The sequence below is a fragment of the Tamandua tetradactyla genome, chromosome 5 (genome assembly GCF_023851605.1).
Source record: "Tamandua tetradactyla isolate mTamTet1 chromosome 5, mTamTet1.pri, whole genome shotgun sequence".
Classification (NCBI taxonomy): Eukaryota; Metazoa; Chordata; class Mammalia; order Pilosa; family Myrmecophagidae; genus Tamandua; species Tamandua tetradactyla.
In genome coordinates, this window is record NC_135331.1 from 68,162,695 (window position 1) to 68,190,273 (window position 27,579).

The window sequence follows — 27,579 nt, forward strand, 5'->3', positions numbered from 1 at the left end:
GGTTAAAAGGGCCGAAGCACTGTGTGTTCTGTTGGGGTGGAGGCCAGTTCCTAAGGCAAGTGGTGCAAAGAAGGATGATCTCTGCTGACTGAGAGCTCAAACTCAGTGCGGCTCCGAGAGTCGAAGGTTAAGTCCCTGAACCTATGGAAGGGTCTAGGGACCAGACGGATGGAGCCAGGAAGGCATTCCTGAGTGTCCACACCTTCCTCCACTTCATGCCAACCTTTGCCTCCACCTTGTGGACTCAACATGGGTAGGATTATATTCCTTGAAACCAAAGAATTGAACTCAGAATTTTATTCTGTGTATTTGCTTGACTCACTTGTATGTAACTGATAACACCACCCCTTCTCTCAGTGTTGAGGGGCATAGCACCTAGTTTGACCATCTTGGAAATTTTTTCAGTTTACATAATTAAGGCAACCCAGAAAAGGGCATCTTTCTTTTGCCTGAATAGAGTGTTCTAGGGGTTTTTTGTAATTTTGCTTTTTCCTTAGCATTTATGTACCTTTCTCTACCTGCAGAAATTTCCTATTTTCTTTTAAAATCACTTATCCCCAGCATTTGTTAGTTAAAAATGTAACACCATTGTCCCTCAATAAAAGCACAAAAGTAACTCTATTCATTTGACAGATTGGTGCATTAAAGGCTATCAACTGAGTTTCCGCCTACATCTTTACAAAATAACTGTAGTACTAGTAAATCTAGCCAGTAAGTCTGCATCCTTATTTAATCCATCAGCTTGCTAGCCATGGCACATTTACCAAAAAATCACTGAAAACCTCCCAATTCGATAAAGGAATAAGGTTACCATGGATTGTTTGAGAGTCAGCTCAGGTCCTTCCTAAAATGAATAAACTGATGAGAATTACCAAGTTAAGCCTTAAGGAATCCTTTGTTAACCTTGGGCCTGGTGTGTTCTTTATTGCCAGATTAATGTGGTAAAACCATGACATGTTGGATGGCCAGACACCCCACCTAAATCTGGCATATTTGGCTTGCACACAGTTTCTCTTATTTTATTCTTTCAGTGAAGTTCACAATCTGACATGTGAAGGTCCTTACTTACGTTGATCATTACTTTTCAGTCTTGTCATCACTAGGTCAGATTACCCCATTCTGGATATGTTATTTCCCAACCATTTATTCACTTCAGACACCTCTTTCCTTGCCCTTCCACATTGCACTCAGTTTGCGAATATCCATATCCAACTGCTACCCTATAATTGGGTAGTCTAGACAATGGTCAATTGGTCACATAGCCAACCTGGACCATGGGCCAAGAATCTCAGGGAGAAGTGGACATTTAGTTGACCCACTTATTGTGCTTGACCCAAACTTCTGGTAGCCCAGGTAGTTTGGGAGAATTCATCTATATTTATGGGAAAAGATGTGACTGTGCTCACAGAGGGAACAGTGCCCCATCCCTGGGGATCGTTGAGAAACTCCTGGTGGCTTTCTCTTTCAAGCAGCACATGCTCTACTTGTACCCATCCTCCATGCCTGACCCCTGCTACATCCATACCCATTGAGAATTGCTTTTTATAATAACAGATGCGACCGATGAGAATGTATTGAATATGTGAACCATCCCTGTGTCTAAAAGAATTTGGAAGTCTAGGGCTTAGAGTATGAGCCAACACCATAGATTAAGGAAACTCTGAAATGGAGGAAAGACAGGTTGGTCTCACTCTCCGTCTCAAGCAGTTCCAAGTGGGTTCTACCAAACTACCTTCTCCTGGAACTCCACCAAGCTGATTAGAGTCCTATCAAATCTAAACAAGCCAGCTATACAGAGGAACAAAGAGATAGGAAGTTCAGTTGTGCCAAGAAAGAATCTTCCAAGACCACTCTAGCCCCAGAGGCAATCCTGAATCCAATATAATCATATGACTATAATAATAAAATCAGAGATAGTGTGACTCACCATCCAGTGTGTCCAGGACTCAATGGGTTCCTGGATGCAGGACTTTCAATACTAAAATTGGGAGAGTCCTAGGCAAACCAGGATGAGTTGGTCACCCTATTAAAGACTATAATAATGTAAGCAGTAAACTTAGGGGCCCTCCTATGTTTTAGGTTATTATAGTTCCAGGGAGATACTTTACTTAGCTATAGACATAGAGAATATGGTTCTCATGTAAAAACTACATATATTCTGATGCCTTATTTATATAGAAAAAATTAAGGTTTCTTCCACAAACACTTGGAACTCAATCAGTTACACTCTAAAATTAGCTTTAAGTGATTCAAACTTTATGTAATTATGACAATCATCTCTAAAATAAGGGACTGAGTGCTTTAATCAAAAAAGGAATGGTCTGCATCCAAATCTCTCTGAAATTATAAGTATTTTCTAAGATATTTGCCCAATTAGAAGCTCTTTGAGTCTTGTTTTTCCTTTTTTTTTAATTGCCAACAACGGTTGCTTAGCAACAACCAGCCATCTCTATTTCTCTTATTAGTTTTATCTTTTTTTCTTCTCCCACCCTTGCTACAGTAGAATGAAGTAAAGGAAAGCTACTTCTCTGTGGTGACCACCTATTCACTGCTCACAACTAAGAATACAAATTTATTTAAGTGTAATGGTCCCTAATGTTTATACTAAGTTGTGTACAAGCTGAAGAACTTGTTCCTAAAGAAGTGAATCTTGATGGCACCTTTATACTCATTCAAATCCATATGGGGGAGGGGAATTGTGGAAAGATGAAAGAGTAGGGAGCTCTAGGAGTCAGTCCCTCCACCAGAACAACTATTTTACAAGCAGGAACTGCCTGAATCTATTTCAAACCTCTGGAGTTCGGTAGAACACTGTACAGCACTGAGGGAAGAGTGGGAGAAGACTGGTGAATCACAGTAAATAACAGTAAATTGCACTCCACATGGAGGTTTCATTACTCATCCCCCCCTCACAGAGGGTCACAGTGGGATCAGGCCCCTGGTGTAGCTTACTGGTGTCAGAAAAGGACATACAAGTCCACTTCCCCAAGATCCAGGCTAGGCACGGCTGGATCACCGATGCCTAGCCACTTCAGAGTGCTGGGAACCCGCCATGACTCCAACCTGCCTGACAAAAGCAGTGGAAACTTAAAGATAGTAAGTTCCCTCAGAGCTGTGGATACAGTTGAAGGGCTGCACTTGCTGGGCATGTCAAGAAATTTAAGCTTTGGGGAGCAGTGAAAGAAACTCCTGGAACCCTTCCTGTCCCCTCCTTCCTCCCTCTTCCAGGGCAGTTGGGAACCTGCTTGCTCTCCTTTTATGTGACACTGACCTTGTTCTGGCTGGAAAAAACTACCTTGGGAAACTTCTCTACAGCATGCTCTACCCCCAAATTTGTCTGCGAGGCAATGGCAGCTTGAAGCAATAAAAGAAAGAAACAATTGAGGTGGATGGCCTGGGCAAAGGTTTACCTGCTTTAAGCCCAGTAGTGGAACACCTGGGAGAAGGAAAAGGTCTGTCTCATGAGAAATAGAGGGGGCCATTCAAACACAACCATAAACAGGGGAACTCCTAAACCATCAGGAAGTACAACTCCAGGGCAAGACAAAGTAAAGACATCTACGAATACATCTCAACAAGGATGTAAAGGACTGGTATTCAGAAAACTATAAAACATTGCTAAAGAAATAAAAGAACACCTGAATAAATGGAAGGACATTCCATGTTTATGGGTTGGAAGACTAAGTATTTCTTTTTTGTACACTGTATGGCAGGGTCATGTTTCATTCTTCCATGTGAGTATCCTGTTATTGTAGCACCATTGTTGAATTGTTTGTTTGTTGGTTTTTGTTGGTTTCTTTGTTCGTTTGGGATGTTCATGGGCTAGGAATTGAACCCAGGTCTCCTGCATGGCAGGTGAGAATTCTATCACTGAACTAGAGAATTCAACCACTTAACTATTCTGGCACCCCTTGAAGACTAAGTATTCTTAAGATGTCAATTCTACCCAGAGCAATTTACAGATTCAATACAACCCCAATAAAACTGCAAAAATTTTCTTTGCAGAAATGGAAAAGCTTATCATTAATGGAAGGATAAGAGGCTCTGAATGGCCAAAGCCAGCATGAAAAAGAAGAATGAAGTTGGAGGACTCACATTTCCCAATCATAAAACTTATAATAAAGCTCCAGTAACCAAAACAGTTTGGTCTTGGCACAAAAACAGATATCTAGACCAATGGAATTGAATTGAGAGTTCAGAAATCAACCATCAGTTCTTACATCTCTGGCCAACTGATATTTGACAAGGGTGCCAAGTCCACTCATGGGGGAAACAATAGTTTCTTCAACTAATAGTGGATCAATGAAAATGGGGTCTCATTTGCAAAAAACAAAAAAAGAAGGCAGACCCTACCTCACACTATTTATAAACTCAACTCAAAATATATCAGAGACCTTAGTATTAGAGCTAGAAATATCAACCCCCTAGAAGAAAACATAGGGAAGCATTTTCAGGGCCTTGTCTTAGGTAATGTTTTCTTAGACTTTACACCCAAAGCACAAGCAACAAAAGAGAGATCAGATAAATGGGATCTAATCAAAATTAAAATTATTGTGCCTCAAAGGACTTTATCAGAAAAGTAAAATGCAACCTACACAATAGAGAAAAAATTTGGAAATTATGTATCTGATAAGGGTTTAAAATTCACAATTTATAAAGAAATCCTTCAACTTAATAAAAAGACAATCAAATTTAAAAATGGACAAAAGACTTGAATAAACATTTTTCCAAGTAAGATATACAAATAGCTAGAAAGCACATGAAAAGATATTCAATGTCATTAACCATCAGGGAAATACAAATCAAAACCACAATGCGATACCATTTCACACCCACTAGAATGGCTACCGTTTAAAAAAAAAACCCAGAAAATTAAAGTAAAAGAGAGGATGTGGAAAAATAGGAACATTCATTTGTTGCTGGTGGCAAAGTAAAATGGGACCTCATCCCATCCCGTTTTGAAGAAGACTGTTTGGCAGTTCTTCAGAAAGTAAAATATGGAGTGTATGACCTGGCAATCCCACTTCCAGGTATATATGCAAAATAATTGAAAGCAGGGACTCAAAGCAATATTTTCACACTAATGTTCACAGCAGAATTATTCACAATCACCAAAAAATGGAGGCAACACAAATGTCCATCAACTGATTAATGGATAGAGAAAATGTGGAATATACATACGATGGAACATTATTCAGCCATAAAAAGGAATGAAGTCCTGATATATGTGACAATATGGATGAACTCAGAAGACATTATTTTGAGTGAAATAAGCCAACCACAAAAGGACAAATATTGTATGATCTCACTGTTATGAAATAATTAGAAAAAGCAAACTCATAGAGTCAGAATCTAGAAATTAGGTTACCAAGGGATTGGATAGGTATAGGGAATAGGGAATTAAGGCTTAAGAAGTACGGAGTTTCTATTTGAGACAATATAAAAGTTTTAGTAATGGATGGTGGTGATGGTACCATTTAGTAATGGATGATGGTTCACACCACATTATGAACATAATCAACAGTACAAAAGTATAGACTTGAATGTGATTAGAAAGGAAATTTAGGTTGTAAATATGGTACTAAAATACGTATTTTTTAATCCATGAAACTTCACAACACAGTGAGCCATAAATTAAGCTGTGGACTATAGTTAATATTACAATAATAAAAATGTGCTTTCTTCAATTGCAGCAAATGTACCACACCAATGCAAGGAGTTAATAATAAGGTGGTATATGGAAATACTCCACATTTATGCATGAATGTTCTGTAAGCCCACAACTTCTCTAATTAAAAAAAAAAAAAAAACCATATAGGAGTAAGATGGGTTAAGACATCAGCCATATTGGAAGGATCATTGTTTACTTAACCTGGTACGTTTGCATACCAAAATCTCGACACCAGTTATCAGCTGGTGGAGGGGGATGGAGACTAACATCATTGAGGATCAACTTTTTATCATGTCCTAACTAGGTATTGATTTAACTGGGTTATTAGAATTCTAAGTGCAGGGACTTGAGCTGGCTAAGTGGGATTTGGGGAGAGCCTAGAAAAGGAGAGAAAAGGAGAAGAGTTAGAAGGGGAGACAGAGATCTTGCCTGACTCCAAAAACAGAGACCCCTGCAGGACATGGCTTCATGGAGCCTAGAATCTTACCTTGGCCAACCTCTAAGTTTTCCTCTAGTTCTCCACCTCCACAGAGTGCCACTGTTCTGTCTGCTCTGGTTTTAGTGTGGCTTACTGTTTCTCCTCTTGCTTTCTCTCCCCTGTTCTATACCTTTTCCCTAATGGCACAACTCAGCTTATTCTTAACTCAAAATTGCTAAGAGTTCCTCAGAGACCCCTGCATACCCCAGAGCATGTCTTTGTGTTTCTTTTTGTTTCAGCTCTTCCTGCAACTTCCTGATTATCTCTAGGATTCTTGAGTCAAATGCCCAAGTGTGGCCTTTCCATGCTAGACAATTGTGTAGGCCAATGGTCAATTGTAAATCAGAAACACATAGATCCTATGCCCAACTCTAGTCCAATCCATGGTCCAGGGTGGAGAAGACTGAGTGACTTTAAACTTGACTGATTAGAGAGGCCTGTTAGCAGGGAATTTGAGCAGGAAGTTTTCCTTAAGTTCTTGGGCATGTTGGTTATCTGGTAGAGAGATTTACATATTTTATATAAATTTAATCCTCACAGAAGCCTTGGGAGTCAATTTCATTCTCCAAGCTTACCTGTTTGGAGACTAACTAATTTGTGTGAGTTCTTGTGTTTGGCAAGGGGAAGAATGAAGGTTTAAACCCAGTCTGAATTCAAGGTCCTTTGAGTTAACAGATTAACCTCTTTTGTCTTTGTCTGTCTCTCAGTGATGGGTTACTTGGATACTTGTTGACTCTTCTTATCCCACGTGTACTGTGCATTGACAGCTACAGTTTTTGTTTGCCCAAGGATTCATAAAGAAGTTCACTGAAGGACCTTTTGTTTTAATTTTGATGATCTGACAATCTCCTATGTAATTAGAGAATTAGACCTTTGTAATGGCGATGGAAAGTTCAATAAAATGAACTAAAATCACTCAATGGAATGAAAACTATATATATATTTTAATATTCAGATTTCTTAAGCATGAATTAATGTGTGTATGTGTGTGTGTGTGTGTGTGTGTGTGTGTGTGTGTGTGTGTGTGTAGGAGGAGGAGAAGTTTAGTGCACAAAATACAAGGCTTAGTTAGCAATAGCCCTTTCAGAACGTATTTTGTGTGCATCTATAGATCTACATCTATATCTATATCCATATCTGTGTGAGTGTGTGTTTGTATGTGTGTATATATATATATATATATAATAGATAATCAACTGCACAGACTTAGTAATACAGCTTCCAACCTTTCAATCCTTTTTAATTAGGAATTGCTGAAATCCTTAGGCATTGGAGGCAAAGGGAAATGACTCATTCATTTTCTGCCAATCTGCAGATTCTTTTTCTGAAGGCTCATTCACCACCCTCTCCATCTGCATTTCAAATGCCTGTTTTCTTGCAGCAGAGATTTTAATACAATTTCAGAGAATTCACAAATCTCTTCACAGCAGCGGTTCTTAAAGTTCATTCTTTAAGCTGTTATTAAATTCTAGAATTTGAGAAGATTTATTCTTCCTTAATTCACTCTGCAGAATGCCAGCTGAGGTTGCTTATTACCTGGAAGATGTCTTGTCTCTGTGTAGTGATACTGCATATCCCTGCTCTGTTTTTGAGCTTTTAACTCTGGTCTTTTCTGTGCTACTGTATGTGGTGATAGGGAGAGTTTTATACGGTTGTGGCTGAGTTTTATACGGTTGTGGCTGAATTCTAGGCTGATTCTTCCCTTTAAAGATTTCCCCCAGCTTCATAACCCCTGGATTTTATGATATTTCTGATTCACTTCATTGAACATCCCTCACTTCTGTGTGCAGAAATGCAGTTTGGATATTTCATGGCCATTATTATGTAGACTTCATTAAGACAAAAAACAATAAAATTCCAAGAACTGGATTTAAAAACCGTTTAAGCATTTAAAGGTCCAACCTCAAATACTCACAGAAGGTTAGGCTTTTCTATTATTCCACTCTTGCTTTTGTTGCGTTGTTTTGTATTGTTTTGTTAATACAGATTAACCTCTTTTGTTTTTGTCTGTCTTTCAATGGGTCTGTTTTTGGGTGTAAGATCTAGGAAACCATCTCTTATCACAAGATTTATAAGATATTTTCTTCTAAAAGTTTTATAGTCTTAGCTCTAATGGTTAGGCCTTTGATCCATTTAGAGTTGATTTTTTTATAGTTGTGTGAGATATGGGTCCTCTTTCATTCTTTTGCATATAGATGGAATCCTTCACTTATAATTTCACATCTGATGATTGCAAGAATTTTCAGAATTTAGCTTCTGGGTCTGTACATTTCTTCTCCACCATCCGTCCATGAGTCCTGGACGCCAATAGACACATTCATTCACTATGTGATCTCTGGCTCTGAATATTCATGTCCTGATGTCACGTAGGTTGGCCCAAAGGGTAGCAATACCCTAACCATACATGGAAAGCCTTGCAAAGCATGTAAATATATCTCACTAAAGCCAAACCAAATATACACTTAACCACCCCTTGACAAATGCCTATGACCACTTGGCTTTGCTGGACACAAGAGGAGACACGATGGAGGAGAAGCCAGATTGCAAAGAAATATTAAAATATCTTACCTTTGCAAACTTTACAATTTAGAAATCTTATAACGAATATAACCCTGATTTGTTCAAAGGTGGACATGCTACCTATAACTGGGAGAGGGATGGTGATGAGAAGCATTCCAGTCTCTCCTGACAGTGGCGTATGGAAGGTAAAGAGGGAATTTCCCCTTCTGCTGAAGTTGCTAGGCTGGAATGATGTGTTGCTGTTACAGCTGCATGTACACCTCTTAAGTGTGCATGCAGTGTTTTCTGTGTGGTATATGAGCCTCACAGAAAACAGCTAAAAGGGGTGGCAGAGAGAGATTATAGCATCACTTGAGCCCTTGAATGGAGTCATGCATGAATCGAGCTACATCTCTGCATTTCCCTGTTCTTTAAGTCCACAAACTTCTTTTATAATTTAAGCCAGTTTGAATTTAGGTTTCTGTCTTTGAAGCCAAGGGCCTTTCTTTATTTTTTTAGTATTTTTATTGACAAATCTTTACACACAGTCCATACATGGTGTACAATCAGTAATTCAAAATATCATCACATAGTTCTGTATTCATCACTGTGATCATTTTTAGAGCATTTGCATCACTCCAGAAAAAGAAATAAAAAGAAAAAAGAAAAAACTCCCACATACCATACCCCTTACCCCCTCTCTCATTGACCACTAGTATTTCTATCTACCCATATTTTTTACCCCTTATCCCTACTATTATTTATTTTTTATCCATATTTTTTTTTACACATCTATCCATACCCTGGGTAAAAAGAGCATCAGACACAAGGTTTTCACAATCACACAGTCACATTGTAAAAGCTATATCTTTAAACAGTTGTCTTCCAGAATTAAAGCTACTGAAACACAGCTCAACAGTTTCAGGTACTTCCCTCCAGCCACTCCAGTACACCATAAACTAAAAAGGGATAGCTATCTATATGATGCATAAGAATAACCTCCAAGATAACCTCATGGCTCTGTTTGAAATCTCTCCACACTGAAACTTAATTTTGTCTCATATCTCTCTTCCCCCTTTTGTCAAGAAGTCTTTCTCAATTTCATGACACTGATTTCTGGCTCATCATGGGAGTTCTGTCCCATGTGGCCAAGAATATTCACACCCCTGGGAGTCATGTCCCACATAGGGAGGAGGGCAGTGAGTTCACCTGCCAAGTTGGAAGCCAAGGGCCTTGACTAATAGACAAGATGATAGCAGTCAGCGTTATCATGTTAGAACTTTGAGATAGCATCATCTTACTGACACAAAAGAAGAAATTTAGAGTTATAGACATAACTTCTCCATTGGAGGCCTGGAACATAAAGATCCCTATGGATCTGTTTTCTTGCCTCATTTGCTTCTTTTAATCAGAGGGCATAGGACACCTCCAGTAATAACGATGGTAATACCTTACATGTATATAGAACTTTAAAATTTCAAATTGATTTTACATACATCATCTTATTTCATCCTTACTGAAAACAGCATTTTCACCAAAGTATTTCAGATGAAGAAACTGAGAATCAGAGAGAATAGTTACTGGCCTAAGGTCACACAGATGGTGTGGCATAGAGCAGAGCTGAAGCCTATGTCTTGTGCTTCCTATTTCAGCATACTTCCTGTGAGACAACACATCTCTCTGAGCACACCTGTAGACTCACAATCTCCCCTCTCTAGCATAAAGTATACTTCAGGTAAGAGGATAAACTGTCTGACACTGCTGAGCCAGCACCATTCCTGGCCAGAGCCACTAGTTCCTTTGTCTTTTCATATAACCTTCCAGATTATCAATACCTGTGACTTCAACTTCTGAGACCAGAAATTTAAGAACTGCTTAGAACCACAAACTCCTTGGCCTTTGCCTCAACAAAGGTTGGCATCAAACCCTTATCAAATTTTTTACTGCAAAGGTCTTTAAATATGATTTCTACTCTTTCCTCTGGACACTTCTCTGGACCATCTAACATGGTTGTTGAATTAACTCCCTGACTCTGACCCTGATCATTATTGTCCTCTTCCTCTACACCTATCTCTTTCTGAATCATCCTTCCTTGTATTGTTTATTTCCAGAAAAGAGTGAGAAGGAATCATCCACAAAATGTACCTGTTCACAGTCATGTGCTCGTGTGTACGTGTGTGTGTATGTCTGTGTGTGTGTGTATGTGTGTGTGTGTATGTTTGGAAAGCAAAGTCTATCTGAGCTTGGGGACTCTATTTCAAGGACTTTGAGATGAGGCTTTTTCTTAGGAATGAAGTACCAAGAAGTGGTACGCATTTTCAGACTTGTAGTTTACTGGCCTACAAAGAGAATGTTTTGACTATAGAGAACACTTCATCATTGACCATTTTAACCAGAAACTCCTTAAATGGCAGCTTCCCTCCCTGCAGTAGGACACAATCAGGAGAAGCTCCTGTGGACTGGAGGCAGTACCAATGAGGCTGCTCTGTGTGGCATACTGCTATCATTCAATCACCTCCCCAGGCTTTTTCCCACCTTGGAGAAGGATATGGTCTCTGCAAGCACCGGCTAAGAAAGGCATTCATGAATAAAAGGTGCAGCATTTCTCTGCATCCAAAAGGCAGGAAACTGTGGAGACAGCCAAGGAAATCCTCAGGAATGGAAGAAAAGCTGAGAATACTAATCCAGTAGGTTCCCATCTCCGAATGGACTCAGAAATTGTGGTTCAGGGACCATAACATGAACACTGTGAAAGATTTCCAAAATTTTGTAACTTCTCCATGGTTAGTTTTTTAATGCCATTTGTTTTCTTACAATCTTCCAAGTAAAGACATGGACCTCAGAATAAAAATAGCTGCCGTACACTTGCATTGGGGATTTAAAAAAAAAGCCCCAAGGAATCCCAAAGGATAAAGCGAAAGGTGGTGTCTTCAAAACCCCTTCAGGGAAGAGTATGCAAACTGTCTGCTCCTGAGACGTGGCTCTAAGGTTTGGAAACAGAAAAACCTAAGTGCTCCAGGTTAGCAGCAATGTCTGTTGTCCCCTCCAAATCAACTATCCTTCCTCCATACTGGGGGAGGCAGATTTTGTTCCATACCCTTCCCAGGATAGATCCTGATTGGGGATTAACTGGGAAAGGGCAAAGTGAACTTTCTGAGAAGAAGGTTATATTCTAGGTCTTAAGAGTTTTGATTGTATTTGTTGTATATTTGTGTAATCTCATGGAATGAATAATGAGCTTAAATTTGTGCATTTTACTATATGTAAATTTTACCTAAAAAAAAGAAGACTATAAGAAAACATTAAATTCCACTTATAAATGTTTTTGTATTTTCTGATATCTCCCAGCTCTTCCAACATTGTCAGCAATTATGCATATTCCTACATCTACTCTCTCAACTCTGTGAAAACACCAAAAATTTATCCCTCATATAAATATAATCTTACCCCTTTAAGATTAAAGGGATTCATGGATGGACCTTGAGGACTTTGTGCTAATTGAGATTAGCCAGGAACAAAAAGCCAAATATTGTACAGTCTCACTGATATGAACTAACATTAATGAATGAACTTGGAGAATCTCAGTTAAGAACTGAGGCCATCAGGAAATAGAAATATATAGATATTGGGTAATTGGAGCTGAAGGGATACAGATTATGCAACAGGACTGATTGTAAAAATTCAGAAATGGATAGCACAATACTTCCTAATTGTAGCACAATAATGTTAGTACACCAAATGAAGCTGAATGTGATAATGATAGAGGGAGGAGGGCTGGGGCACAAATGAAACTAGAAGGAAAGATAGATGATACTGAGATGGTATAATCTAGGAATTCCTAGAGTGTACAATGATAGTGATTAAATGTACAAAATAAAAAATGTTTTTGCATGAGGAAGAATGAAAGAATGTCAATTTTGCCGGGTGTTGAAAATAGATGGTAATTCACATTTTACAACTTTAACTTATATGTAAGACTAAATCAGAAAATGTTTATTTGGTACAAAATTTATATTTTGACTAGTGCATTTCCTAATATAACTTATATGGACAGGTCATTTGAGCACCATAAATACATGGGGGAACCTCAAATAGGGCATGAGATTTTGTAGGTTTGTCTAGAAGGATGTCCTGATAAATCCCAGAGTGATTTAAACAGTGAATAAAAAAGTGTTTGCAAGGTCCCCTTGAGGGAATGGTGAGAAAGGGGGAAAATTCACTGTCCCCATTTGGAGAACTCCTAATATTCTTGCAAGCAGTAGGGACAACCAAATCAATAGACTGAGCCCTCAATCTTGGGGTTTGTTCATATGAAACTTAACCCCGCAAAGGACAGACTAAGCCTACTTAAAAACAAGCCTAAAAGTCACCCCCAGAGAACCTCTTTTGTTGCTCAGATGTGGCCTCTGTCTCTCAGCCAACACAACAAGGCCTCCTCCTCTCTACATAGGACATGACTCCCAGGGGTGTGGACCTTCCTGGCAACAAGGGACAGAAATCCTAGAATGAGCTGGGAGTCGGCATCAAGGGATTGAGAAAACCTCGACCAAAAGGGGGAAGAGAGAAATGAGGCAAAATAAAATGTCAGTGTCTGAGAGATTTCAGAGACGAGATGTTATCCTGGAGGTTATTCTTACGCATAGATATCCCCTTTTTAGATTAAGGTATATTAGGCTAGAAGGAAGTGACTGAAACTGCAGAGCTGTGTTCCAGCAGCCATGCTTCTTAAGATGATTGTATAAAGATAGAGTTTTTGTAATGTAACTGTGTGTTTGTGAAAATCTTGTCTGTTGTTCCTTTTATCTATGGTATGGACAGATGAGTAAAACGTATGGATTAAAAATAAATAAATAATAGGGGAAAAAAAAAGATTAAAGGGATTGAACTCTTTCCGGGGGATACTGAAGCAGGATAAAATAAGACAACTGTAAGTCCCTGGTTTCTAATTCATCTCTGAAAGAGTTAACAGACAACTCCAAGTCCCTTATTTCTTATCTAGCTCCAAAGGAACTAATACAGAGCTGAACCCTTCCTGGGACAGAAATTTCCGGAAAGCCTCCAAACCTCCCCAAACCATTGCAACCTCCCCAAACCATAAAAGCTAGTAAAATTCTGAGCCCAAAGCAAACTCTTAGTAAATAATAGGAAGCACAGGGTCATAAAGATTGTTAACCATTTGCCCAAAGACAAAATTTAGGTATGTGACAGCAAAGCATGAATTCTGCTGGCTGTTTCCTCCTAGAACAGAGAAGACATCTAGTCTTCAAAGGATACTATGAAAACCTGCTACTGGTGAAACTTTCCTATAAAACAAGCCGGCCCACTCCACTCAGTGCTTGTCCCTCCCTTGGGCACGCCCACATTAACCCCTCTAATTAATGTGTACCTCTCTTTTTAATAAACTTCTTTTTTAAATAAACTTTACTACTTATGCCTAAAAAAATCCAGTTATAATATGTAAAACATTTAACATACATGGTGTATATATGAGTGTTCAATATACAATTCTTTCAAATTTTCTGTATATTTGAAATTTTCCATGATAACCTGTTGGGGAAATACTTATGAACCTTGACTCATTATTAGGAACTGAAATCAATTTGGTGGATTCAGGAGAGCATTTTTAAAAAGCAAAATAGAATAGAATAGCTTAGACTACAATAGAGCACATATAATCAGGAATAGTGTTGTTTAATGAAAATATTATAATGTTTTACATAATGGATCATGATATAAAATTATTTTCTTACTGGAAGTCAAGTAAAAACAAAACAATTTGAGAAATACTACTCTAGTCTCATATGATTCCCCAGATCCCAACTTTTCTCCTCACCATATTGTACCAATGTATTACACCCACACCAAATCCGTACATCATTTGCACAAACTCAGAGCTCTTGCTATAAAAATATTTGCATCCATCTCTCTTTGATACATTATCAAAGTTAATGAACCACATTCTCCTAAAGTAAAGAGTTTCTTCCAAGGGAATTCACAGGGTTCTTTGTGAGTGTATTTATACCTTCAAAATCCCAGGGTATCATTTACTAATTTTCTGCACCAGGACACACTAAATGGAAGCTTAAAAGAATTAGTGAAATTCTTACCAGATGCTCTTCCTTCATACATTTTTTTGAAAGGGTGATGCAAAGTAAGCTAGCAGCTCAATAATAAGTTTAGCCATAAACCTTGCATCTAAAGATGCCAAAGCATGTGAATTCCTAAAGCTATTGTCATCAGTTGTATTTAAAGATAATATGAGTCATGCCCAAGAGGGTCTTGAACAAAAGATGCTGATTAAGTTATAAGTAACTTTTTTATTTAAATGTTTACTTAATGTTAAGGAAATAACACTATAATATAAGGTTTCAGTAATGTAGTGAGTGTTCAGTTTAGTTCAACCAACAATTATTGAACTTCAATTATGTATCAAGCACAGTGCTTTAGGTGCAGGAAATATGATGATAATTAAGACTCTTTCCATTCCATGAGGAGCTCATGGAACAGGAGAATAGAAATATAAATAGTTAATTTCAGGAGTCAGGTAAGTGCTATCCACAGGAGATATGCAAAGTTGAGTCTTAAAAAAGTGCAGAAGTTATACCGGGAAATAAGGACAGGGTGGAGAGACAGGATGTGTTTGTGACTGCCTTTTAAAGAGCATGGCTCAGATTAGCTCAGGGATTTCATTTTGCTGAGTGAAGTATGCAAGCTTAGAGCCAGAGCTGAATTGCTCCAGGTTGTAGAGGCACAGCTAGATGTTGTTTCTGGGCTCCTCCAAATTCCAGCCATCAAACACTCAGTCCCTCCTCCAAATATTAGAGAGCAAATTGTCAAACACACGTTTAAAGAATATCAATTTGAAGACCTGTCAAGTCATTAGTGTGCCTGGGATACCCACCTATTTTGTTATACTCTGAAAGTGGCAAGATTTAGAATAAGCAAATAAAAATGTCAACAAGAAGGTGTGGTGGCAAAGGTTAGGTATGATTTGAGTGGTGTGATTAGATATGATTAACATTGTGTGGACCAGAGAACAGTAAGAAAAACATGCAAGTGTGAGGGAAAAAACACCGTCTTCACAGAATTGCCAAAAACCCCAAACAGAACAGAAGGCTCCTGGGTACACAAAGAGGAGAAGCAAGGGATTGGGTTTCTGATAACGATGCTTAATGAATACTCAAGAGTTAAAATCTGTTCCTTAAAGCCAGTATGAACTAGAGAAGCAGTTTTAAATTTTTAACTCTGGGATCTACAACTGCTGAAAATCTTATAAAGACTTTATATGCTGAGAACCCAGGATTTCCTGCCTAGGAAAGGAGAGCTTGGCATGGGATGGAGGGTACAGCTGTCACAAGACAAGAGTCTCCTACTTTAACTTCTATTAAATCATAAAGGCTTAGTACAAACACTTCTTGCTCCAGAAGGACAGATTCAAGAATGTGTGTATGGTTATAAACTCCCGAAGGTGAAGAGAAAGGTTTATAATACTTCCCTAGTTGAAGGCAGGTTGGGAACTCAGAATCCCACAGGAGCAATGGCAAAGTTCCAGAAGACATTAGGAGTGAATAATGTGGTGGGCAGAAGAGGCCCAGGCAAGGAGAGCCCATTCACTCTTTCTGGAGGCAGGAACCCTTCAAGTAGAGATGAAAGCCACAGCATTGGCCACAGGCATAGCCTTAAGTGGACAACAGTGGCCAGAGGACAGACCTGACTGAAATTTATAAGAAATCATGGAAACAAAGGAGGTTGTTTCAGCAGCTCCAAGTTACAGAGCTGATGTGCTCAATCCAGGAGCCCATCCAGATGGTAACGTTAAGAAAATGTGTCGAAGCTTAGAGTAAAGACCAGAGGATGACTGCATGTCCTTCCAGTGTCATGCTGGAGCATTGTCTAACAGGCCCATCAAGAATTATTTAATACTCTAAGGCAGAAGTTAGCAACTATTGATCATGGACTGACCACCTGTTTTCTAAGTAAAGTTTTATTGGAACACAGACATGCATTTGTTTACATAGTGTCTATGGCTGCATTCTTGCTACAGCAGCAGGATTGAGTAGTTGTAACAAAGAGCTAATAGTCTGCAAACCTAAAATATTGGTTTTTGAAGAAAAAGTTTGTCAAACCCTGCTGTAGGGTCTTAACATGCTATTTGCTTTGATGGGGGTCCAGATTCTGTGAATTTATATATTAACATATAGAAGATTAATACGTTGCAAACAATTTCTGTCAATAGAAAAGATAACCCTGAAGGTCACAGTTTTACTTTCCTGTAGGATATAACTAGTTTTATATTCAGCCTAGCAATCATTATTCCAATATTTTTCTTCCTTACCCATATGTACTCAATCTCTTTAGGTCTTTGTTTTTAATGAATGTTTTAATTTCAGAAGAGCTTTAGATTTAGAAACTTATTGCAAGGATAATATAGAAACTTCCCATATTCTCCACTGTTGGGTTGTCTTTTATTAATATGCTATATTAGTAAGATACATTTGTCACAACTAATGAACCAATATTGATGTATTATTAGGAACTAAAATCCATATATTTATTCAGATTTCCTCAGTTTTCCCCTACTGTCCTTTAACTGTTCTAGGATCCCATTCAGGGTACTACATTACATTTAGTAGTCATGTTTCCTTAGGATCTTCTTGGCTGTAGCAATTTCTCAGACTTTCTCCTTGTTTTTGATGACCTTGACAGTTCTGAGGATTACTGGTCAGGTATTTTGTCAACTGTCCCTTAACTGGGATTTCACTGGTGTGTTTTTTTCATGGTTAGGGTGGGGTCATGGGTTTGGGGGAGGAAGACTGCGAAGGTGAAGTGCTGTTTTTATCACATCACCTCAAGGTTCCCATACCATGGGTTGTGACTTATCATTGTTGTTAATTATGAACAGGTGGCTTGAAGACATCAAGTTTCTTCACTGTAAAGTTATTGGATTTTCTTCTTTCTTTTCATACTGTACTCTTTATAAGAAAGTGAAGTCTGCACTTAAGGAGTACAGAGTATGCTCCACCTCCTTAAGGGCTGAGTATCTGTCCACATAAATTATTTGCAATACTTCTGCACAAGTGATTTAACTATTTTCCCCCATTATTTATTTGATCATATATTTACCATCAGTGTGGACTCATAGATATTTATTTTACACTTTGGGTTGTAAGCCATCAAGAACTACTTTCTTTTATTGCTCAAATAATTACCGTTTGGGCCATTAGGAGCTCTTTCAGTTGATCCCCAAGTCATGTTGACATCACTGTGGGTTTTTATTTTTTGAGCACTTTCTTACCTTCTGGAACTACAAATACTACAGGTTCAACTTGTATGTTTTCTGCCCCAGTCCAAGAATGCAAGAATTGTATTGGAAACTTATCAGGTGTGTTCATTGTTATTGGGGTTTCATTACTTCTAGGCCCTTGTAGCTGACAAAGCAAGGAGATATTGTATGCACATGGTTCCTTCCATTTGTGTGTGTTTGTGTGTGTGTGTGTGTGTGTGTGTGTGTGTGCAGTCACACTGATATCTCCCATTCAGTCTATTACCACAAGGATCATTCTAGCGTCTTGTGTTTGGAACCTCCCACTCCAACAGTAAGAAACTTGATTGCCACAACTTGCCATCCATTTGCTTAATTGTTCAATTGCAGTATACATATGTAGAGGTTTCAGAATTGTTAATCCCTAACCCTGTGAGAAACAACTTTATCAACTAGAGCAATATGCTTATGTACCAGTTGTTTTTTGTTTTTGTTTTTGTTTGTCTGAAGTCTTACAGCTCCACTCACTTCCAAAGTTCCCTAGGTCAGCACTCTTGTCTCATCCCCTCCAGCGATGTGGTTTCATACATTTACAACGCAGTAGATCATTTTGTCACATTCTACATTCCATCCTGGGGTGCCCACCTCCCAAGTGATTCTTTTTATTTGCATTTATTAAGGTTTATTCTTTGTGCTTTAAAGTTATGTGGGTTTTGGTAAATGTTTAATGTCTTGTATTCATTATTGCAGTATCATATATAATAGATGCCGCACTCTAAAAGATCCCTTGGGCTTAACCCGTCAACAACTCACACTGCCCTGTGAAATCCCCCATAACTACTGACCTTTTAACACCACTACTGTTTTTCCATTTCCAGAAGGCCATGTAGTTGGATTCATACAGTATACAGCCTTTTGTAACTAACTTCTTTCACTTAGAAATATGTGTTTAAAATTTATCCATGTCTTTTTGATGCCTGATAGTTCATTTCTTTTTACTGCTGGAAATGTTCCATTGTATGGATTACCACAATTTATCTACTCACCTATAAAAAGATAGCATAGTTGCTTCACCTATAAAAAGACATCATAGCTGTATCCAGTTTTTCGTGATTATGATAAATCTGCTATAAACATTCACATGTATGTTTCTCTGTGAACATAAGTTTTGAAATTAGTTGGGTAAGTGCCTAGTAGTATGACTATTGGATCATATAGTAAAATTATGTTTAGTTCTGTAGGAAATGGATGAATTGCCTTCCTACATGGTTGGAAAATTTTGTATTCCCAACAGGAATGAATGAGAGCTCCCTCTGCATCTCGCCAGCAATTGGTATTGTCAGTTGTTTACACAAATATTTTTATACATATTTCAGCCATCCTGATAGGTATGTAGTGATTTCTCAATGTTTTTGCAAATATTTTCTTCCATTCTGTGGCTTGTCCTTTCATTTGCTTAAGTGACTTTCATTTCTTTTGGTGTTAACTTTTTTAATGTGTCATAAAACCCAAGGTCTTGGAAATTTTCTCCTATGTTTTCTTCAAGAAATCTTACATGTTTATACTTTATACTGTTACATTTTACAGTTAGGTCTATGAAGCATTTCAAGTTAATATTTGTAAAAGTGTAAGATCTGTGTCTAAGGATTTGTTTTGTTTTTGCATATGGACATCCAATTGTTTCAGCACCATTTGTTGAAACTACTATCCTTTCTCCATTGAATTGACTTTGATTCTTCATCAAAGATCAGTTAATTATATTTCTGTGGGTGTATTTCTGGTCTACTCTGTTCTATTCTTTCACTAAAACCATGCTAAAAAGATTAAAAAAAAGTTTTAAAAACTGCATACAAGACCTATATATTGAAAAATGCCAAATATTTTTTGAAGAACATGTAAGTACGTGGAGAGAAAAGCCATGCTCATGGATCACAAGACAATATTGTTAGAATGTCACTTCTTTCTAAATTGATGTAGAGATTCAATGCAATCCTAATCAAATTCCCAGAATGTTTTTTTTGTAAAAGTGACACACTTATTCTAAAATGCATACAGAAATGCTAAGATCCTACAACAACCAAAACAACCGTGAAAAAAGAAAACCGGGAGGGCCATGGTGGCTCAGCAGGTAAGTACGCTTGCCTGCCATGCCAGACAGAGGACCCGGGTTCAATTCCTGGTGCCTGCCCATGTAAAAAAAAAAAAAAGAAAAAAAAGAAAACCAAATTTGGAGGACTCACCCTGTCTGGTTGCAAAACTTACTACAAAGCTACAAGATAATATGGTATGGGCAAAAGGATAGAATTAAGAGTCTAGAAAGAAACCCTTGCATTTATGATCAGTTGATTTTGGACAAGGGTGCCAAGACCATTCAATAAAGAAATAAAGGAAGACTAGTCATTCCAATAAATGGTGTGTGGGATAGCCATATGTAAAGCAATGAATCTGGACACTTACCTCACACCATATACCAAAAAAAAAAAAGAAAAGAAAAAATGCTCAAAATGGACCATATAAGAACTAAAGCTACAAAACTCTTAGAGGAAAACATAAGAGTAAATCTTCATGTTTTGGGAAGGGTAATACTTTCTTAGATATGACACCAAGAGCATAAGCAATAAAATGAAAAAGTAGATAAATTGGATTTCATCAGAATATAAAACTTTCGTGCTGCAAGGGACACCATGACACAGTGAAAAAAATGGAAGAAAAATATTTGCAAATCATGTATCTGATAAGGCACTTTTGTCAACAATAAGAAGAAAAACAATCCAATTAAAAATAGACAAAGGAGATAATAGGCATTTCTCCAAAGAAGCATACAAATGGCCAATAAGTGCATGGAAATATGCTTGGCATCATTAGTGATTAGAGATGTGCGAGATGTGCAAATCAAAACCACAGTGAGATACCACGCCACATCCTCTTGAATGGGTTAAAAAAAAAAAAAGACAGACAATAACAGGTTTTGCTGATAATGTGGAGATATTAAAACCCCTATACATTACTGGTTAAGAAGGTAAAATGGTTTGGAAAACAGATTGGCAGTTTCTCAAAATGTGAAAAATAGAGTTAGCATATGACTAGCAATTTACTCACCCGGGTACATACCCAGGAGATTTGAAAGCAGGTATTCAAACAACAGCTAGGCACATCAATGTACATAGCAGTGCTATTTACAATAGCAAAACATAGAAACAGCCCAAAGTCCATCAATGGATGAATGGATAAGCAAAATGTGATATCCATACAATAGGAAATTACTCAGTAATTAAAGAATGACGTACTAACACATGCTACAACATGGACAAACCTTGACAACAGTATATTAACCAAAAAGCCTGACACAAAATGCCATATACTGTACAACTCGATTAGTCTGGAATATCCAGAACAGGCAAATCCTATTAGTGGTTGTGAGGACCTGAGTGGAGGGGAGAATGAGAAGTGTCTGCTAAATGGGTATTGGGGTTTCTTCGTAGGATGATAAAAAGGTTCTGAAGCAGGGTTAAAGTTTGCATAAGTGTGCATATGCTAAAAACCACTGAAATGTAGTCTTTAAAAGGATGAATTTTATGTTATGTGAATTATATCTTAATAAAGCTGCTATAAAACATGGTGACACTGACGAGCCTGCAAAAACCAATAGCTACAATGTGGTGATATTTATTAAACTATCCCAGGGATTCCAGAGGATTATAAGCATCCCTACCATTTCTAGGAATTTGTATAGTCGAGTTAAACCCTCTTGTGTACTGATCAGGTACATGTGGGGTTTGTGTTTTAAAGCAAACAAATTGAAATTTAACAGCTCAGTTCCTTAACTCCTCCTCGAGGGTTATGATGTGATTTTTCGGTTTGCAAAGCCTATCAACACTTTCTTTATCAACGCAGTTCTTTAACTAGAAGTCCTGAAGAGCTAAGTGTGCAGAAGTATTCAATTCTGGTTTATTCCATTAAAAAAAAAAAGCATGAAGAAATTAAAAGAACTGCTTGTAGAATAGCTAATTAAACCATAAAGCATCTCCAAATTATGCAAAAAGTTTCCTCCCACTACATCTTTCATTCAGGAACATATTTTAATGCCTAAATATCCGTGTCTATGAGCTGGTCACCTTATCAACTGCCTTAAAAAATTCTACATGGAATATCTTTCCACAGTTTGCATCTCTTCACCCCACTGTCTCCCTTCTTGTTGCTAGGATACCACCTTATGGTCATGACAACCTATTGGAATAATAAAAATTTATTTTTAGGGTGAGCCACGGTGGCTCAGTAGGCAGACTTCTTGCCTGCCATGCCAGAGACCTGGGTTCGATTCCTGGTACCTGCCCATGCAAAAAGAAAAAAAATTTTTAATCAAGTTTTTATTCTATATAGGCTTAGGCAAAAAAAGAGAAAAAGCAAGGTTCATGCAAACATTAAAGAGCTTCCAGAATGACTTTAAATCTCTGGTAATAATTCTAAACTTTTATTTTTATTTAAGAATTGAAAAACTTGGCTTTATCATTAAAATTGCAAGTTTTAGCTTTATGCATTAATTTGTCATGAGCAGAAGGGAGGTCATATCGCAGAAGCATTTTCTTTCTTCTAAAACAGCTTACTCATTTTCTTTCTCACATACAAAACCTCCAGGGTACATAAAAAGTCCTCTTATATGACTTCAAAATGGATTCATTTTCTCATTTCTTAGGGCAACCAGGTTCAAAACTAGAAACAAGAACAATCTATTTTCCTGACTTCTAAAAATGACAGAGATTAGGAGAGTGAAAAATAATTCAATTCAATTTCCTTTTATTCCAATTAACCAATTCAGCTGTGTTGAAAACCCACTATGGATGAGTCACTGTCCTAAGCAGTGTGATGGTTATGTGGTGACTATGAGATAGTCACTGTTTTCAAGATGGTCCAAACCCCGTGAGGAAATGGACATGTGCACAGTATCCAGTGTCAGCCTCCAGAGGACCTGGGTACCAAGGTCCCCCCCGGGCCCAGCAGGCAGAATCCCAGCACCTACTCTGGATTCTACAGATCCACAGGTTTGGAGCCTGCATGGGCTGGGTGTGAGCCCAGGAGCAGCTACGAGATGCCACATCCTTCAGAGCTACATACCAGACGAGCACCAGGTAGCAGCTCGACGCTGGCTACCACACAGAGAAAGAAGTTATGTGTCAGAGCTCAATGAGGTATCCTCTGTGGCTTGCTATATGGAGCCCATGGCCTCTGTCTTGGACACTAGAGGGGCTGGTGAAAGAAGGCATAGACCCAACCCTGACCTATGGTGGACTGATCAGCCCTTCAAGAGAGATGCTAACAGAAGGCCATGAGACCATGGGGGAGGGGCGGATCTATCTGCTGGGAAAATAGCTGGGGCTCAAGAAAGGTTTGTGGGCCATATAGAAGTTGGGCTGGTCTCTAAAGGATTGGAGGGGCTTCATTAAGCAAAGGTAACAAGGAAGGGGCATACCAAATACAAAGAAGATGAAAGCAAACTATACAGGCTGGAGGATGTTGTATCAGAGTAACATCATTGGCTGGTAATGATGAACGGGAGTATAGAATGCATGCAGACTGTGGGGTGAGAAGACGCAGTTGAGTGGGGACGTAGTCGGGAGCTGTGACCAGATTAAGAGAGGCCTTGAGATACCATGATAAGGAATTTGGACTGTATTCTGTATGTGGGATGAGGATCCATACAGGGTTGTTGAGTAATGCAATGTTGTCAAATGTTACCTTTTAGGAATAAGCTGGCATCAGCTTAGCTCAGTAACATTTAAAAATGTTTTGCCTTTAAACTTATTCTAATTATTCTCCATTTGCCCTTCAGATCCATTCTTCGTCCTCCTCTGTTTGGTTCTGTGCCCTAGGATGCAGACTTCACCTGAGCTCACCTGGTCTCTGCCTTCCAGCAGGATGCAGCCAGTGTGAAGACCAGCAGGAGACTGTGTGTCAGGAGGAGAGAGAAGCAGAGACGTGTTTCCTCCCTTCTTCTTCCTTGCCAGGTGGTGATTGGTCAGTGGCTGTTTCTCTGGCAAGGCCTCAGCTCTGACAGAATGTCTCCTTCCTACAGCAACAACTCTTGTCAAGGTCCAGTAACTGCTCCTTCCTCCTGCCCACCGAAATCTGGGGGTAGGGATGGCTTCCTGCTGTGCTGATCATTGGGTGCCTCACCACCCTTTATTGTCCTCCTTAACCTGCTGTGTTGGGGATCCCCAAGTCTGCCCCAATCTGTGATGGTTCACTAGGGGAGTCTCAAAACCCAGCATATAGTTGTACTCATGACTGAGATTTATTACAGTGAAAGGATACAAAGCAAAATCAGCAAAGGGAAAAGGCACATGGAGTGAAGTCTGGAGGAAACTAGGCACAGGCTTCTAAAGGTCCTTTCCCAGTGGATACAGAGTTGAATTAAATTCTTCCAGCAATGAGCTGTGACAACACATGTGAAATGTTGTTTATTGATAAAGGTCATTAGAGACTCAGTACCCTGGATTTTTACTGGGGGCTGGTCATGTAGGCATCTCTGACTATCACATGCGAAAGTTCCAGATTCCCAGAAGGAAAGCAAATGTTTGGGATCAACCATATTGTTTGCATAAACAGCTTAGGCACAGTGAGCCATTCTAGGCATAAAATGGTGGGAATATTCTCAAAACTTAAGTTCTCAGCTAGGGCCAACCTTGTAAGCAGGTCTTTTTAAGTATACCAGTCTCAGGCCTGCTATGTTAACTCTTTTCTGCACACTCACTTGCACCTCTCTAAGTAATTTCTTCATTAAAGGCTCTTCAGTGAAATCTTTTCAAGTTCACCATCTATTTACTCCTGGGACCCTAACAAATACAAAATAATACCTGTATCTATCTAATTATCTATGTATCTGTTTATACACACGTGTAAATTAACAGGCAGTCACTTCTGCAAATTTGCTACCTTTCTCTTCAGTTTTACTTCAAAGTTTCCCAAGTCTGAGACTCACCAGGGAATGGAGGAATCCTAGGGTAACCATAGACCACTGAGTCACAGCCTTCACCACAAGCCTCCCTGATTTTCACACTCCATATGTCTGAGTCTCTTAAGCCATTTCATCCTCTAGGTCCCCTCTCTTCTAGAATACTGTTGGATTATATTCCTAACTTCCAGGCTGTTCATTTGAATCTCTGAAACACTTTCTACTACTTAACATCTCCTCATTGGGGACCAGATCCTGTACAAACTAACCACCATACCCTGAACTCCAAATCCTCCACCTCTTGGCTCTGAGTTCAGCCCGTTTTAGAGTCTCCTGTCCTACTACCCTGAGACTATCACAGCTTAGATCGATCCTGAGGTTATTGCATGTTTTTTTATTTGTTTTGTTTTTGTTTTTGGCATAGGCAGGCTCAGGGAAGATCCTGAGGTTTTGAGGCCATATTAAGATGCACAGTTAATTGAACTTTTAGACATGCTGATCCACCCAAGGGCACCCATCTCCCAGGCAGGAGATGAGTCCCATATGACTCATCCACTAGTCCCTAGGTTTTTCATCTCTCTGTCTCTGGTCCAAGCCATACTGGCTTCCTTTCTTGGTATTGTGAATATTTTAGTTTCCTATTATGAACTAAAAACTACCCCAAAACTTAATTAAAACAACAGCCATTTTATTATATCTCATGATTTTGTGAGCCAGGAACCTGGACAGGGCTTGGCTTGGCTATTCTTCTGCTCCATGTAGTGTCAAATAGGGATACTCAGTGGTCGACCAGCAGCTGGGCTGGGCTGGACTGGTCCAAGCCCAACAGAGACAGCTGGAGGGCTGGGCTCAGCAGGTCCCCTCTCCATTTCCATTTAGTCCCAGGAGTTCTCCATGCAACATTTCCAGCAGGCTAGTCGTACTTTTTACCCCATAGCCAAGAGCTCCAAAGGACCATGAAAGAAGTGGCCAATCCTTTCAAAGGCTAACTCTGGAACTGGCATAGCATTACACCTGCCATGCCCTATTGGTCAACACACCAGCCTGCATTCAAGGAAAATGAAAATAGACCCTACCTCTCCTTGGAAGGATGGCCAAATAATTTGTGGACAAATTTGTGGCAGTTCCTGCATGTCTCACAGCCAAATATACTCGGGTTCTAGCCAAAAGACTTCTTAGATAAACCACCTGAAAGCACACCTTGTTTTTCCCAATTTGAGAGTCATCTGTTAGAAGTGGAACATTCGGCACCATAGCAGCAAAACTAACCAATTGGCTCACAGGGTGGGAAGTCCATAAGCCTTCCTCTTTCATTTCCTCCTCTTTCCTACATCACCTAGTACAGTAATGTCTCAGGCTAAAGAATCATTTTCCACTCCAGGCATTAAACTCTGGGGGGTTGTAAACCACAAACATGAGATTGGTTTTGCAACAGAACTGGTGCTGAAGACCCTTTGGCGGTAATTCTTTCTTGCCTTATCTATTTTTTCCAGAGGAGCATCTGTCAGTGCATGGGGGTGTCCTTCTGTTCTTCTGGCTTCATCTCCCTGGCTCAGGCCAACCATCACACTCCAGGAGAGTTTCTCCCTATGGAACCCACCATCTAGAAATCCCCCTGGGGCTTCAGGAATGAAAATCCCACCGACAGTGTCCAGGAAGATCTCCTACTGAATTCCACTCTAGAGAAGATGGTGCCTGTGAGATTTCAGCACTCGCAGGATTTGACAGTCCAGAAGGCACATATGTAATAATGCCAGATTGAGGCATACAGCAATGCTGCAAGGAGAAACGTCAGATTAATGTTGATGGGGGAGTGGCAGGGGGAGAAGCACAGTTAAATGACTCTGAATATATTACTGAATAATTTGTATTATTTCTGCACACCTTTTAAAAGTGGAAAAATAAGATGTATTTGCAGCATTCTGATACATAAAGTTTTTTCATAGCTATAATCTCAGAGGAACCTCACCTGATACCCCATGAGTCTAATCCCATTGTGTAAAGGATGAAGTTCAGACCATTTAAACTAATTGCTCAATGTCACCTAGGTTTTCCTATGATCAAATTATACATAGTGACTTTAAAGGAAAAAAGAGATAATTTTCTCATTTTAACTAAAAAAAAAAAAAATAGAACAGTAAATTAAACCTAGATGTCAGTATGCTATTAACAGGAATATCCTATCATTCCATACATCTCTGCCCATAAATATTTCCCCCATGGAGGGTGCAAAGTACCTTACCATTCTTTGTCAAGTCATATGGAAGTTTGTCTGCCTAGTTTGGGTACACCACACTCACAGATGAGGGCAACCCCAGAGAGGTCCCTGATGGCTATTTCATGTAGCATTGCTTCAGCCACAGAACAGCTTAAGCTTTGGCATGAGGGATCTGCCCCATGCAAATTATAATGATTAACTGAAACATTATAATTATTTTTCTTACAAATTTTAACTAAAGGCATGGGGAGGGGTACAAAAGCAAAAAGACATAAGAGAAAAGGCAGACAGCAAAGGCTATGAGGCAGCAGAGGTCACAAGCTGATGGAAGACATGATAGAGGAAGTGGAAGCTGTTAGAAGACAGAATACATTAAAGAAGAAGGAAGAGGATCGATCAGAAGGAGAAAAAAGGATGATGAGTAGGAATAACAAGAACACAAACGAGAAGAACAAGAACAAAAAAGGAGCCTTGAATTATCAGAAGCTAGAAGACATATAGA

General features: G+C 38.9%; 1 long non-coding RNA gene across 2 annotated transcripts; it reads left to right on the forward strand.

The window, feature by feature from the left end:
• On the forward strand, positions 1–26,712 carry LOC143682493 (uncharacterized). 2 transcript variants are annotated; one of them, XR_013175162.1, is made up of 3 exons: positions 1–253; positions 23,738–24,039; positions 26,353–26,712. It is a non-coding gene; the product is annotated as an uncharacterized LOC143682493 (long non-coding RNA). The 2 variants fall into 2 exon arrangements; XR_013175161.1 differs by having other exon boundaries at positions 23,738–23,997.
• The last annotated feature ends 867 nt before the right edge of the window (positions 26,713–27,579 follow it).